The 14,373-nt window shown below is 53.2% G+C and overlaps 1 long non-coding RNA gene across 1 annotated transcript in view; it reads right to left on the bottom strand.

Annotated features, from left to right (window-relative positions):
- Window positions 1-14,373, bottom strand: part of LOC132026036 (uncharacterized) — a 146,198-nt gene that overhangs the window by 129,676 nt on the left and 2,149 nt on the right. The window lies entirely within an intron of this gene.

Genomic DNA, 14,373 nt, shown 5'->3' with positions numbered 1-14,373 from the left:
ACCGCAGCGCCTCGTGCAGGCTCACAATGAGGTGCGCAGAGCAGACTGTGCGGCAGCAAGCGTCAGCATAAAGCTGCCTCCGGGCACGAGGCCAGGGCGCCGCGCCCCAGCACTGCGGCCGCCCTCCGGCTCTCTTCGGTCCCCGGCCTCCTCCCCACCCCATGGCCGCTTCCCTAACCAGCGCTCCTGTCCTCTCTCCCCAGGTAAATAACAAACCACCAACATTCACTAAGTGCTTTCTAGGTGCCAGGCAATAGATACGAAAGGTTTTATATGCAATTTCTCACCAAAACCTCAAAATAGCCCATGAGATAGAAATTACTTTTTCCTGTCTTACTGATAAGGAAAATGAAGGATGCTCAGGAAGGCGACTCACGTGAGCAGAACTTCTGCCTTCCTATCCCCGCCCATAGCCTCCTTCCCGGCCGCCTCTCGCCGTGAGGTCTGCTACCCACCACCAAGCCACAGGGGCGTCTGCCACAAGCCCCTCTCTCCACCGGCCCATCTACCATCTACTTACAAGGATTCTTTCCTAAAACATGGATCTCACCATGCCATTCACATACTGAAAATCCTTCAAAGACTCCCCATTAGATCGAAATAAATTCAAGGTCCCCTTAACTGGCATTCCAGACTTTTCCCAACTTTATTCCCCTTAACTGGTATTCTAGACTTTTCCCCGCCTTAATCCAAGCCACCCATCTAGTCCCACCACGTACTCCCTCCCGCAAGAAGCCGCGAGCCGTCCACAAGAAGCTCTCCATCCTTCACCCCACCATCCTTGGTGGAACGTGGCTTCCCCAATCTTCTGCCTGGCAAACCTCTACTCCTACGTGAAGACCGGCTCAAATATCACTTTCTCCTGTGAAATCCTCCCCAAATCCCTCCGACCCGTCACGCTGTCTCTCCCTCTGGGGTCTCCGGGCCCTTCCCACCCTTTCCACTAACCTGCTACTACAGCAAACTGTATGTGATTCCTTGCTGGGAGCACACACTCCGGATGGGCTGGGAGTCTCCCAGGGCCGGGGGATCTTTTCATCCCGGGCCTGCACCTTCCACGAGGCCTGGACAGCGTGGTTCACTGCGCGTGTACCGCGTGCGGCGGCGGACTGATGCATGTACTCACCCGGCTGGCCGGCCGGCGGCAGCTGTCGGCCAGGCTGCCGTGAGTCAGCTCAGCCCAGCCACGCGCAAGGCATCGTTCTAAGGACAAGGGTGGCAAAGAATAAAAGCCAGCGCCCCCGGGGAGGCCGCAGGGTCTAATGCTTATATAACCCTGGGCTTTTATTGCTTTTTCTTGCCTCCCTTCCCAGAAAACAGATTGAAGTGCAGAGCCTGCAGAACACCAACCCGATCCCATCGTAGTTCCGGCGGCGCCACTGCCAGCCATCCAGATGCCACCCGCTCCGAAAAGAAGAAAAGCCCTCGTTGTCAGTCCGAATCACGGCTCTTGCAAACAACCAAGGCCGACCGTTCACCGCTTCCCGGGGATTCCAAATCCATCATGATGTTGGTTTCTGAAGTTCCACAAATTCAATCAAGTTTTCTAATTAATAACGGATTAATGAACCAAACTGTGCTGATGAGAAAGAATTAAGGCCTAAGGTGGCTATTTTTCTAGAGATACGTGCTCCCAACACTGGGCTGTACCGTTCCATTAGAATCAAACCGAAGTCTTTGCTCTCCGCCTCTCTGAGCTGTCTTGTCCTTTGATAATATGCGATTCAGTTCTCTAATTTTCTTCTATATGAGAAGCACCTCTGGGCAAGGGTTCCCCCCGTGTGACCCCTGCCGGACCGGCCAGCACGGTGCTCCCCTCACACAGAGTCCGGAACTGAGAGATGCGGGACGTGGAGGAGAGCCTGGAGACCGTCTCATCCGGAGACCTCATCAGACACAGGAAAGAAACGAGAGCCAGAGAGAGAAGCTCAATGACATGCCCAAGGCCACGAGGCTGAGCTGGGGCCCTCGCCCAGGTTGCTTCAACTCAGCTAGTACCTGAGCTACGATCACATCAACACAACATCTCCCCTTTGCTCATGGCCAGGGAGAGCCGCTGCTCTGGGGGCCGCGTGGGGCCAAACGCTGAGCTCAGGGCCAGTGACCAGCACCAGCCGCCTGAGAGACGTAGGACCTTGGATCGGAGTTCAGGGCTACCAAAGCAGCCCAAGTGCGAGGGATCAGATCCTCGCAAGAAGAGGAGTACAGAGAAGAGATTCCGGGCCTCTCTTGCTCTCCAGGCAACAGCTGACCTGAGAGCAGCAGGCACTGGGCAAGAGGCTGCCTGGAAGGCTAAGCTTGCAGCGGACTCACGGAGCTACGGAGACGAAACGTGGAGTCAGGACCCACCCAGAAATGCTCAGGGACACCCTCGACACGTCAGCTGGAACTCCTTGCTTCCATCTCCTATTGCAAATAATCATCACCACGGTAATGGGTTCAAAGAACACAAACTAAGTATCTTACAGTTTCGCAGATTAGAAGTCTGATACAGGTCTGGGTAGACTCAAATCACGGTGCTGGCGGCCCTGCCTTCCCTCTGGAGGCCCTAGGGCAGACCCTGTGCCCTTGCTTTTTCCAGCTCCTAGAAGCTGCTCATGGTCCTTGGCGTGTGGCCCTGGCGCCGTCATCAGCATCAGCAACAACAGGTCAGTCCCTCTCGGCCAGCATCACCCTGCTCTCTTCTGCCTCCCTTTCCCAAGGGCGAGGCCGCTGCGGCTCCGCGGGCACCGCCCTGAGAGTCCAGGACCCTCTCTTCATCTCAACGCAGCCGATTAGCAACTTAGCTCCGTATGCAACCTCCATTCCCCTTGGCCGTGGAACCCGACACACGCGTGGATTCCCAGCGAGAGGATGTCAGCATCCTGAGGCCTGGCCGGCTCTGTCGCTACAGCACGCAACTCTTGATTACAGGGTTATGAGTTCAAGTCCTACAGTGGGTGTAGAACCCACTTTAAAAAAAAAAAAAGGACGTGGACAGATTGGGGAGGGGGCAGTATTCTGCCAATACACCCTTGAAGGGTTATCTCCAGGAAGTCAAGTGAGTAAGAAACGAACAGTCCTCACAAAACTGAAACTCCGCTCGGAACCAGCTCCCTCCCAAACAGGATCAACGCAGTACGCCCCCAGGATAACAGCCAGTCAGAGCAGAAATAACTCAGCTTTACTAACCTCTCCCATTAAATGTCCCGCACTTGAGATGCACAGATACGTCCATGTACACGACCAGACGACCAGACGACCACTTGGTTTCCTTCTGCTCCCCCCCTAGAAGGTGAACCCCCGAGAACGGGATGTCCGATGTGTGACAACCAAGCCTTGTCCCATAAATCCCAATGCCCCTGCGAGAAAGCTCCACTTGCCCAGCGCCAGCTTCCCACAAACCAACCTAAATAACAACAACAAGGAACAAAGGAAGCCACAGAGCTGATGGGGGGGGGCAGCTCAGAACAGGAGGTTCCCCCACCCCGCAGGTGCGGAAAGTAGGCCAGCAGCGCTCACCTCACACCTGTGTCCTGTGGCTACAGCGCTCCCTCCTCATTCCCTTCCCTTATTCACCCTGACATTTTTCTTAAGGTTTCCGTAAGGCAGCTGTTCCAAGACACCTGCAGGCCAGTCGCTGAGAACCAAGAGACGGGGGAGGCCTGAGCTGGGCCTGGCGCGTGCTCTGAGGGCTCTGGGCCTCGGCCCAAGCTGCGGGCCCCGGGAGCCTGCCCAGGGCTGCACAGGCCGGAGGAGGAAGCACCTTACTTCAGTTTGTCTGCAGTCGAGGCACTTTTCTCTAATTTGTGCAAAGGCTGAACATGTGCTAGGGTCAGCCCCGCACTGGACACCTTTTAAGAAATGCTCTAACCCAGAGACACAACCATCCGTTATTGCAGTGCCTATCATATGCCGGACAGGGTGCTACGCGTTTCCTGAGTGTTATTTACTCATCAAAATGACAAGGAGGGGAGGGGTGTGCCTGGGTGGCTCAGTGGGTTATAGCCTCTGCCTTCGGCTCAGGTCACGGTCTCGGGGTCCTGTGATCGAGCCCCGCATCGGGCTGCCTGCTTCCAGCCTCCCCCAGAGCCTGCCTCTCTGTCTGCTTGTGATCTCTGTCAAATAAATAAAATCTTAAAAAAACCAACAAATGCCCCGGAGCCGGAGTTGGTGCCATTCTACCAACAACAAAGTGACGCTCGGTGAGGTGAAGCAATGAGTCAAGCTCACCGGGGGAAGCAGCAGAGCCGTGGGGTCGCTGGGATGCAGAGACCTGGGCCACCCCCAGATTCTGCCTCACACGCACTCACAGTGTCTGCAACAGGTGCTTCCGGACGTCTCGGCCACTCAGAAGTGGGCACGGAAAGAAAGAGAATGTATTTGCTCACGACGGGTTGCCAAGAGGTAGGGTCTCCCCCTTCTCGACCGGGCTGGCACCCAGCGGTGCCCACCTCCGCCACATTTCCAGAACCCTCCAGTCCCACAGCAGGACTCTTGGGTAAGGGACCGATCCCATGATTTGGTGAGACTTTCCGTGTGAAACGGGCAGAAGGGAAGAACACTACTAGAGGGCAGGCCGCAGCGTTCTTCTTCCGAAACATAAGGGTTTTATGTAAAAAGAAAGAGTTCTTGGTCCCCCACATGTCCTTCAGGTTGTCCCAGTATCACCCAACCCCTGGACCTGTCCTCAGCACCGGCTGCACCGAGCACGGGAGAGTAGAGCTCCCCGTGACGACGCTGCACTGGGGGGACGGTAAGGTTCGCTCCGAGCTCCTCACGAAGAAGAGAGCCCTGAAATCCGCGCGTGTGCCCTGAAATCCGTGCGTGTGCCCTGAAATCCGCGCGTGTGCCCTGAAATCCGCGCGTGTGCCCTCGGCGCTCCGTGATGCCGTTACCAAGGCAACGGCAGCCGGCTGACGTCCCTGGAGGGAAGGACATCTCCCCGGGAAAGTGGGCTGTCCCCTTCCGGATCCGGCTCCACCGTCCTCTCTCAGACTTTATAATCTGAGGCCTTTGGAGTCCTCAGAGCCACCGCCCAGCCCCGGCCGCCTCAGCACACACAGGAGGAGAAGAAGCTGCCTGGGTTTGAAGGCCTTTCTCTCCCTAGTCATCCTCCAGCCAAAATCTCTCCCTGCCTCCCTCCCTCTCTCTCTCTCTCTCACACACAGCCTGGAGGGGGAGTGCGGGACGGAGGTCCTGAATGGCTCCCAGGAAAATCTACCTGCGCCTTTGCTTCCAGAGCAGAGAGACTAAGGAGGGGTCCCCTCGTGTGCAGACCCCAGGCAGAGCAGGAAGAGAGGCAAGTCTGACCAAGGGCTCCAGCTCTCTCGTTCCTACCTGAAGCCTCAGGAGAGGTCATCTCTGAGCAGAGCCTGCAGCCCAGTAAAGCATAAGGGCTCCCCCCAGAACAGAAGGGCAAGCACCGGGCAGGAGTGAAGCCGTTCTCCGCTCAGCCCCGTGGCAGACAGAGCCTACTGCCCCCCAAAGTTCAGCGCTCCTCTTGCATGGCGGAGAGCAGTTTCGGACGACCGGCCACCCACCCAGGACATGCTCCCGCGGCATCCTGCAGCTAGGCTCCATGCAACCAGCTCCTACCAGCAGAAGGCGAGCAGCCGTGATGTGGGCCATTTACCGGTCAGATGAGGCCCCCGCCTCCTCTCCTGCCCCTTCTCCTGCCTCAGGTGAAGATGGCAAAGTTGGGGGCGAGAAGGAGCCTGGTCCCCGAATCGCCGTACCGAGCACGGTCCCGGGACGGCTCTGCGTGTCCGAAGGAAGAGCTCTTGGGTTAGGCAGCTGAGATGCCGGAGCTGCTCTGCCAAGTCCTACACGCGACCACCACCACCACCGAGCCAATGAGACAAGACCTTGCACCAAGTTCTCGGGCTCTGAGGGGCCAGGCCAGCAGCACTCAGGACGAAAAGCTACCAACCAAAGTTAACACAACACGCGCTCTAACTAGCAAGACATACCACAGCAAAACCCCCCAGCAGGGCTGGTCTGGTCTCCAGGAACCAGAAGAGATCCCCGGGCAAGAAGCAGGAATGGGGAGTAAGCAGAGGCAGGGAAGCTGGGTTTGCAGACACCAAGTCCTCTGCTCCGCCCTTGGGCCATGGCGGTGTCTCCCTGAGCACACGACAGGCCACTGACGGGGACACCCTGAGAGCCGCAGCCAGGAGTGGGGTCGGGGCAGGACACAGAGGCACACCGTCGAGGTCGCAAGTGGGGGCCGAGGCCCAGCCTGCCCTGTTCTCACCAAGCCAGGCTCTCTGGCTCAGAGCTGAGCTCACCTGGGGGAAGGGTGCCTGCTGCCCTTTTCAAATGTGCATGAAGGTGAACCCGTGACTCCCCCTGCCCTGTGGCGGGCCCGGCACAAAGGCTATACAGGTGACTGGTGGCCTTGACCCCTGCGGTCCTCCTAAGGACAGGCCACAAAGCTCCTCCCTTCAAACCAGCCCAGTGATTAATCACGTTAAAAAAATAAAATAACCAAAATAAAATTCGAAAGGTGCCCACACGGCTGAAAGAAAAACCGGCTGTTCCCTCCTCCCCTTCAGCCTCTTCCCCTCCACAGCCCAGAATCTGATCTGGGGAAATCCACGCCCCTGCCTGCAGGGGGAAAGACAGAAATGCTCTTGCTTGCAAGGAGCTACCTGGGGCCACTCCGAGTTCACTTCCAGAGGCCCTGATGTCCTGCTGAAGACCAGAATCAGGAGGAAGCAGGTGGGAGCCAAGGCGACCCAGGCCCAGAGCAGCTGGAGAGAGAGAGAGGGGCTGGGGGCAGGCTACAGGGGGGACAAGACATGGGAAATGCCAAAAACGGGGCTTTGGAGATGCAGCGGAGCGTGGGGTCACTCTTACGAGGGTTTCTCCCAGAGAAGACAAGTGAGACTCTCACAGAAGGAATCAGGAATCACACAGCGTCCCTGGAAGGAATTATCACTCTTTCTTGCAAATTGCACCACAGAACAAGTACCATCATTCATAAATGGTGGGAATCTTCCGGAGGCGGGAACTGACACAGCCCATTCTGGACAGCAACCTGAGTCTCTCTAGCAACTACTTAAACATTCAAATCCTTTGCTCTGGCAAACTTGATCGACAGAAGTGCTCCCACACTCAGAAACGGCTAGAGAAACCTGTACAAAGACCTTCACTGTTGAGAAGACATGCATGTTTGACTCGTTTTGCCTGTGGAATTTTTCACTCATCCTTTTATGAGAAACACTGTGCGTCACTGAGGGGCTGGTTAGGATTCCTGACGTCATCTGACCTCGTAAAGGAGCCGAGACCTGGTATTTTACTGGTCTCGAAGCTGATCTCTACCAGTAGATGTGAGTCCCTTGAGGGCAGGGGCCACATTCTAACCACTCTTCCTCGTCAGACCGGCCACAGCCCCCAGCACCCACTCTACAGTGTGTGCGTGTTCAAGGGCTGCTTACGTGGGTTCAGGACCTCGCCCTCCTGAGCCCTCCAGAAGCCGAGCCGGTGCAGACCTCACTCTCGCTGCGTCCTCCTGCCCGGCTTCGCGCAGTGGCCGCCGCAGGAAGGCAACGGGAGCGGCTCCGGAGAAGGAAGAGGAGAGCATGGCTGGCAGCGTCAGTTCTTAGGACGAAGTCAGTCCGAGTTTCCAGCTGACTGTCCGTACCGTGAACCTCCGAAATCATATGCAGCCCTTCCTGGGGAAACTGCGCGTGGCTTTCAGGAGCCTCTCGAAGAACGCACGTCCGTGACGCTCTTTAAAAAGGGATGAGGAATCACTGAGCCGAGCTATTTTGACTCGGAAAAGCATATGTTCAGACGATCACTGCCAAGCAGGAACGGAACCTGCGGGAAGGGGCCGGCCAGCGTCAGCAACAGAGCTTCGTACCAAGGACTGCAGAAGAAGCCGTCGCTGACGAGCCAGTTTTCCTTCGCGACCCCTTACTCCGGTGTCTCAAGGCCCCACCGTTTTAAAGGGCGCTTGTCACCATCCCCCCCGGCTGCTGCACTTACCTTAACACTGTCGTCTGCCCCAGGGACGTGTGAAGTGGTGTTTTCCGACTTCTAAGAAACTAAGAAGGAATAAAAGAACCTCAGAGAGGAACGAACCAACACTGCAAAAATCGCCTGTACAACAAAACACGACCTGCGATGGTCCACACCACGCCCCGTGGTAGCAAAATCATGACTCAAAGGCTCTCGGGCAGGCCTCAAAAGCAGTTTTCTTCTGTGACAGCATTTCGTCAAGCTCAGCTCGGACTCGTTTTGGGAGTGAGTGAGGCACACTGTTAAGCCACTTCCTAAACCCTCAGAACACTCAACCTCTGGGAGCCTACTGCTCTCTGTATCCAGTCCCCCCGTGCCAGGCCGCCCGCCACCACCCGATTCAGCCATCGGCCTCCTCCCCCGGCCACAGACGCTTCCTCACTGTCTCCAGACGCCACTGCTGCTCCCCTGCACCTTCGCTGGTGCTGGCCAACTCGTACAACACGCTCTGAACACGTCACTTCTCGCCCCTCAAACCCTCAGTGGCATCGCCCTGCCGACTGAACCAAGCCCACACTGCTCCCAGACAGCGCGGCACGCGTCTATGCAGGCAAGACTCGGCGATGTCGAATCCTGTCACAGCTGACCCACAGGTGACAGACGGAGAAACCACCTCTCCAAACCTCGTTCTCCTTCCCCGTTAGATGGGGATGTTAACAGGACCTACTTCATCACCTTCTTGAAAACGTTAAGTAAAATAATCTGTATAAAGTGCTCGACCCTCAGTAAACATGAGTGTTGATGAGGACGAACACGAAAAGGAAGAGGAAGACGATCCCCCCAAGACGTCCCTCAAACGGCCGCACTCAAATCTGTCTCACAACGGTCCTTTCTCACGCTCACTTCCAACCCGGTCGCTTAGCTGTCACGCCCGTTAATGCACTGGATCTCCCTCTGCTTCGGGTCCCTTGCAACTTCCACAAAATCGCCTCCTCCAGCCCTCAGGGGATGGAGTCCTCCAGGACCTGTTGGCTGAAGTGAAGAAATGAAGAGTCCAGTCCACTTACCTCAACACGGACGTGACCCGCTCCTACTCGTAAAAATCACCTGAACAAAACTTTATTAAAGATGCAGAGAAGACATTTCATCTCCACTTGAGAAAATGTGGGACTCACCTTCCAACATCTTCCTACGTATTGTTAAGGGTGACATACAGATACAGATACAGATAGTCATAACCAGTACTCCGTCCTTGTGACCACGTCCAACCCTAGCTTCCTCCCCAAACACATATTCATTTGTATTTATATTTTATCTATATTTTAATAATGAAAGACAGACTTAAAATAGTCACAAAACAGTACTCCCAGAGCACAGAGAACTGGTGGTAAGGAGTAGGAAATGCGTCTACGGCCGTCCCAGCCTCAACGCGACCGATCTCGGCTGATCTCGGCAGCTAAGCAGGGTCGGGCCTGGTTAGTCCTTGGATGGGAGTATGAGATTTGAGAGGCGCCTGGTTGGCTCTGTTAGAAGAGCATGGGACTCTTGACCGTGGGTTCATGAGTTCAAGTCTCACATGGGGTGTAGAAATTACTTAATTAAAAACTTTCTTAAGAAGAGCATGAAATGTGAATTTAAACAGATATTAGATAAAAAGTCAGCTCTTCCCACTTCCTAGCTTAAGCTCCACTCAAGAAACAGGACCCTGAACGTAACTAGGTGGCAGCGACCCAGATCCGAAGACCGTGCTTGCTGCTTGCTTGTCCGCCTCCTCGTCTGCAGAACGGAGGTCCCAGCGTCCGGCACGCAGGCCACGGCGGGAAGCACGCGGCCCAGCTATAAAGGACCCGGACTAGGCCCCACTCCAGGCCGAGAAGGGAGACCTGCCCCCGCACTCCCTGCCCACGGTAACTGGTGTTCCGGGCGGGGGGGCTCTACCTCCGAACACATACCCGTCCTCCAGACTGTGTCACTGCGGGAACCAAGGGAAGAGTGACGGGAGGGCAGGGCCGCGGCCACAAAATACGATGCGCTGAGGGCCTGGAAACCAATGATCTCTCACAGCTCTGGAGCCGGGACGTCCAAGGTCAGGGCGCCGGCAGGCAGATTAATTCTGAGGCCTCGTCTCTCGCTTGTTGGCAACTGCCCTCTCACTGCGCGCTCACGCGAGCCTGCCTCAGCCCACACTCAGCCCACACTGGCAGAAACGGCGAGCTCTCTGGTCTCTTCTCACAGGGCACTAACCCATCAGCCCAGGGCCCCTCGTGACCTCATCTAACCCTAATTACCTCCCCAAGGCCCCTGCAGGCACCGTTATGTCAGGGATTAGGGCTTTGACATATTAATTTGGGAAGGGGGGGTACAACGCTGAATCCACAGCAGCACTGACACCGCCCTTGGTCATCACGACGGCATCGCCAGTCTGCCTCCTAAGTCTCCGCATCTCTTTTGGGGGGTCCTCCTGGGATGTCTCCACATCTCTTTTGGGGGGTCCTCCTGGGATGTCTCCACACGCTCGCCAAACAGTCCTCTCAGCCACTGCCCGGCACCGGCCCGTTTTCTCTGAGGTCTCTGTAAGTCCCAGAAGTGCCGCCAAGCCATTCACTCTCCACGGAGTCCCCAGAGAAGGCCTTCAGCCACCACCAAATCTGCCACCTCCTGTCACAGCTTCCTCTGAGCTGCTGTGCCAGCCCCAAGACGCTGCTGGCGTCAGAGCGATCGACGTTGTCAGGGAATACCCACCACTCCTTGACAGTGTCCTCACCCGAAAACACCAGCAGAAGCTCCCCACGTTGGGGCTGACTGTCTCACAGATCCCGGGCAAAAACCCTTCCTCAGGCTTCCCAGGATGCAGACATGCCCCACGGGACCTTCTGCTCGCTGCACAGAGCACCTAGCAGGCACCTCACTGAACTGGGGGTGGTCGGAACCACAGAGAGCGCTGCAGAACGAATGCTGTCCTCAAAACGGACCCCACCTCTGGCTCCGAGGCATTATTCCTCGGTGAAGCCCGTGGGCCTCAGTTCTCTCCTGAGCAAGACAAGCTGCTTCCTCAAACCAGAGTTTCCTACCAGCAAACTGCAAAATGGGTCACTAATGTGCCAGGAGATAGCATTCCCTCCAAGTCTCCGAGGTGGTGGCCTGGGGGCCACAAATCACAGGCCGGACTGCTCATGTGACCAGCAGCTCTCTCAGTTTCCCCCGGGGTGTCACACAATTACCAGGACTCTGTGTGCAGTAGTTACAGTCATCACTGTCCAGCATGCATTAGAGAAGGCTGACAAGCCCTTCCTCATTCTCAAAGAGCCACAGCAGGCCTTCCCTCATCCTGTCATGAGTGCACCCCAGGACAAGTCCAGTTTGGGGTCAAAGTGCCCTCTTCCACCAAAAAGTACTAGTGAAAATATCGTTTGCATCTGTATCCTCGCTTCTGCACGTGCACTGGTTCTCTCCTTTCTTCTCCTTCCTTCAAACACCCTCAAACTGGCCTGACCTCTTTGTCCAGTAACCTGCCCTCATCCTCCTCCCAGCTGCACTGCCATCATCCGCGGGTCCTCGTGGGTCTTCCAGATTAGTGATTTATTCTCCAACAACTGTTGGAATGGAATTCCTTAAAACTGTGTCCAAGGAGGAAGACCATCAAGATAACTTTGTATTTGGGGCAGTTTTTTAGCAGAACCCACAAACTATGAACAAAACTAGGCCTACAAATTTGATAACCTAGATTAATAATATAATTCCTTGATGGCACAACCTATGAAAACTCACACAAGAATTAACAATCTCAATGGGCCTATGTCTATTAAATAAATGGAATTAACAACCAATAACCTTCAAAAACAGAAAGCACCAGGCCTATGTGGTTCACTGGTGAATTCTACCAAACATTTAAAGGAAAAAGTATACCAATTCTCAAAAAAAACTGTTTTAGAGGTTAAAGGTATTTCTTTCTTTCTTTTTTTTTTTTAATAGACCTCAACTTTTTTTTTAATTTATTTTTTATTTATTTTCAGCGTAACAGTATTCATTGTTTTTGCACCACACCCAGTGCTCCATGCAATCCGTGCCCTCTATAATACCCACCACCTGGAACCCCGACCCCCCCCCCCCCCCCCCCGCCACTTCAAACCCCTCAGATTGTTTTTCAGAGTCCACAGTCTCTCATGGTTCACCTCCCCTTCCAATTTCCCCCAACTCCCTTCTCCTCTCTAACTCCCCTTGTCCTCCATGGTATTTCTTTCTAATACATTTGATGAGACTAGTATTACACTTCTACGAAAAGCAGACAAAGACATTACAAGAAAAGAAAACTACAGACCAATATCTCTTATAAACAGAGATGAAAAATCCTCAACAAAATATTAGCAAATCAAATCTGATGATATTTAAAAAGAATTATACACCTTGGCCCAGTGGGACTTAACCAAGTCATGCAAGGTTGGTTCAATATCTGAAAATCAATTCATGTAATCCATCACATCAACAAGCTAAAAAAGGAGAATCACAATAGACCCAGATGAAATATTTGACAAAATCCAACACCATTCATGATAAAATCTCTCAGAAAGCTAGGAATGGAAGGAAACTCCTCGACCCAATAAATATCCTTACTGGTGAGGAACTTGAGGATTCTCTGCTATGATCAGTGTCGGGGTCACGCCCCCAAGATGGCGCCGGAGCAGTACGGACAGCCTAAAAAACATCCGCCCTGGCCACATGTGACCTTGTGCTCGTCACATGAACACCGCATGCCACCACTGCCTACGAGCCCCAGATACCTCCTGTTCACGTGAACACCTCTGTGATTGGCTGTTATGCCCTATATAAGGCAAGGGAACTTCCCCACAAGGGGAGGAGAAAGATCGACCAGGGAATAAACAAGAGCTTGTGCATGGACCTGTGTGTGCGTTGCATCATCTCTGCAGGCAGGAAGAGTGCGACAATCAGAAAAAGACAAAGATGCTCCATCTCATCACCCTTTTCAGCATTATACTGGAAATACTAGCTGATGAAATAAGAAAAGAAATGGTACACAAATTGGAAAGGAAGAATTAAACTGTCTTTGTTCACAGACAACATGATTATCTGTTGAAAAACAATAACAACAAAAACCTGACTAAAAACTCCTGAGACTAGTAAGCGATTATAGCAAAGTTGCAGGATACAAATTAAAATATGTAAGTTAATTGCTTTTCCTTATACTAGCAATGACCAAGTGGAATTCAAAAGTAAAAACACAATATCATTTACATTAGCAACGTCTAAAAATGAAATACTTAGACATAAACATAACAAAATACGTGCAAGATGTATATGAGAGAAACCGCAAAAATCTGATGAACTAAATAAATAGAGAGATGTCCCATGTTGATGGGTAGGAAGATTCGATACTGTCAAGATGTCAGTCCTTCCTAACTTGATCTAGAGTCCATGCAATCCCAATCAAAGTCCCCGCTGACTCTCCAGTGCATATACAGAAGCAAAAGACCCTCACAGCTGACTCAATACTGAAGGAGAAAAACAAAGTTGGGGGATTGATGCGACCCTACTTCAGGAAGCTACTGTGAAGCTATAGTAACAGAGACGGGCGTATCCGGAGGACTCAGCTGGTAGAGCACGTGACTCTTGATCCTAGAGTTGTGATTTTGAGCCTCATTTTGGGTATGGAGATTACTTAAATAAAATTAAAAAAAAAAAAAGGACAGTGATGTATTAGTAAAAAGTAGACAAATAGGTCAATGGAACAGAATAGAGCCCAGAAATTGTAGGGGCACCTGGGTGGCTCAGTGGGTGAAGCCTCTGCCTTCGGCTCAGGTCATGATCTCAGGGTCCTGGGATCAATCCCCCCATTGGGCTCTCTGCTCCTCAGGGAGCCTGCTTCCCTCTCTCTCTGCCTGCCTCTCTGCCTGCTTGTCATCTCTGTCAGATAAATAAATAAAATCTTTTAAAAAAAAACAGACACAGATCTTACATCCTTCACAAAACATTAACTCAAAATGGGCCATAAGCCCAAATTTAAATGCAAAACTATAAACAAAACTCCTAGAATCTGACCTAGGAGAAAACTTAGATGACCTTAGGTACAGGGACCCCCTTTTAAGATGCGACATCGCGGACACAGTACATGCAAGACAATTACACGAGGCTGACCCAATATTAAGACAACACATGAGACGCAATCACATCGACGATAAGTGAGACATAATTAAAATTACTGACATCTATCTGTTCTGTGTCAAGAGAATGCGACCAAAAGCACAGACTGGGAGAAAATACGTGCAAAAGCCCTCTGATAAAGAACTGGTATCCGGGGGCGCCTGGGTGGCTCAGTGGGTTAAGCCGCTGCCTTCGGCTCAGGTCATGATCTCAGGGTCCTGGGATCGAGTCCCGCATCGGGCTCTCTGCTCAGCAGGGAGCCTGCTAATT

Source organism: Mustela nigripes, chromosome 10, assembly GCF_022355385.1.
Source record: "Mustela nigripes isolate SB6536 chromosome 10, MUSNIG.SB6536, whole genome shotgun sequence".
Taxonomy (NCBI): domain Eukaryota; kingdom Metazoa; phylum Chordata; class Mammalia; order Carnivora; family Mustelidae; genus Mustela; species Mustela nigripes.
This window is presented reverse-complemented; position numbering and strand designations above follow the sequence as displayed.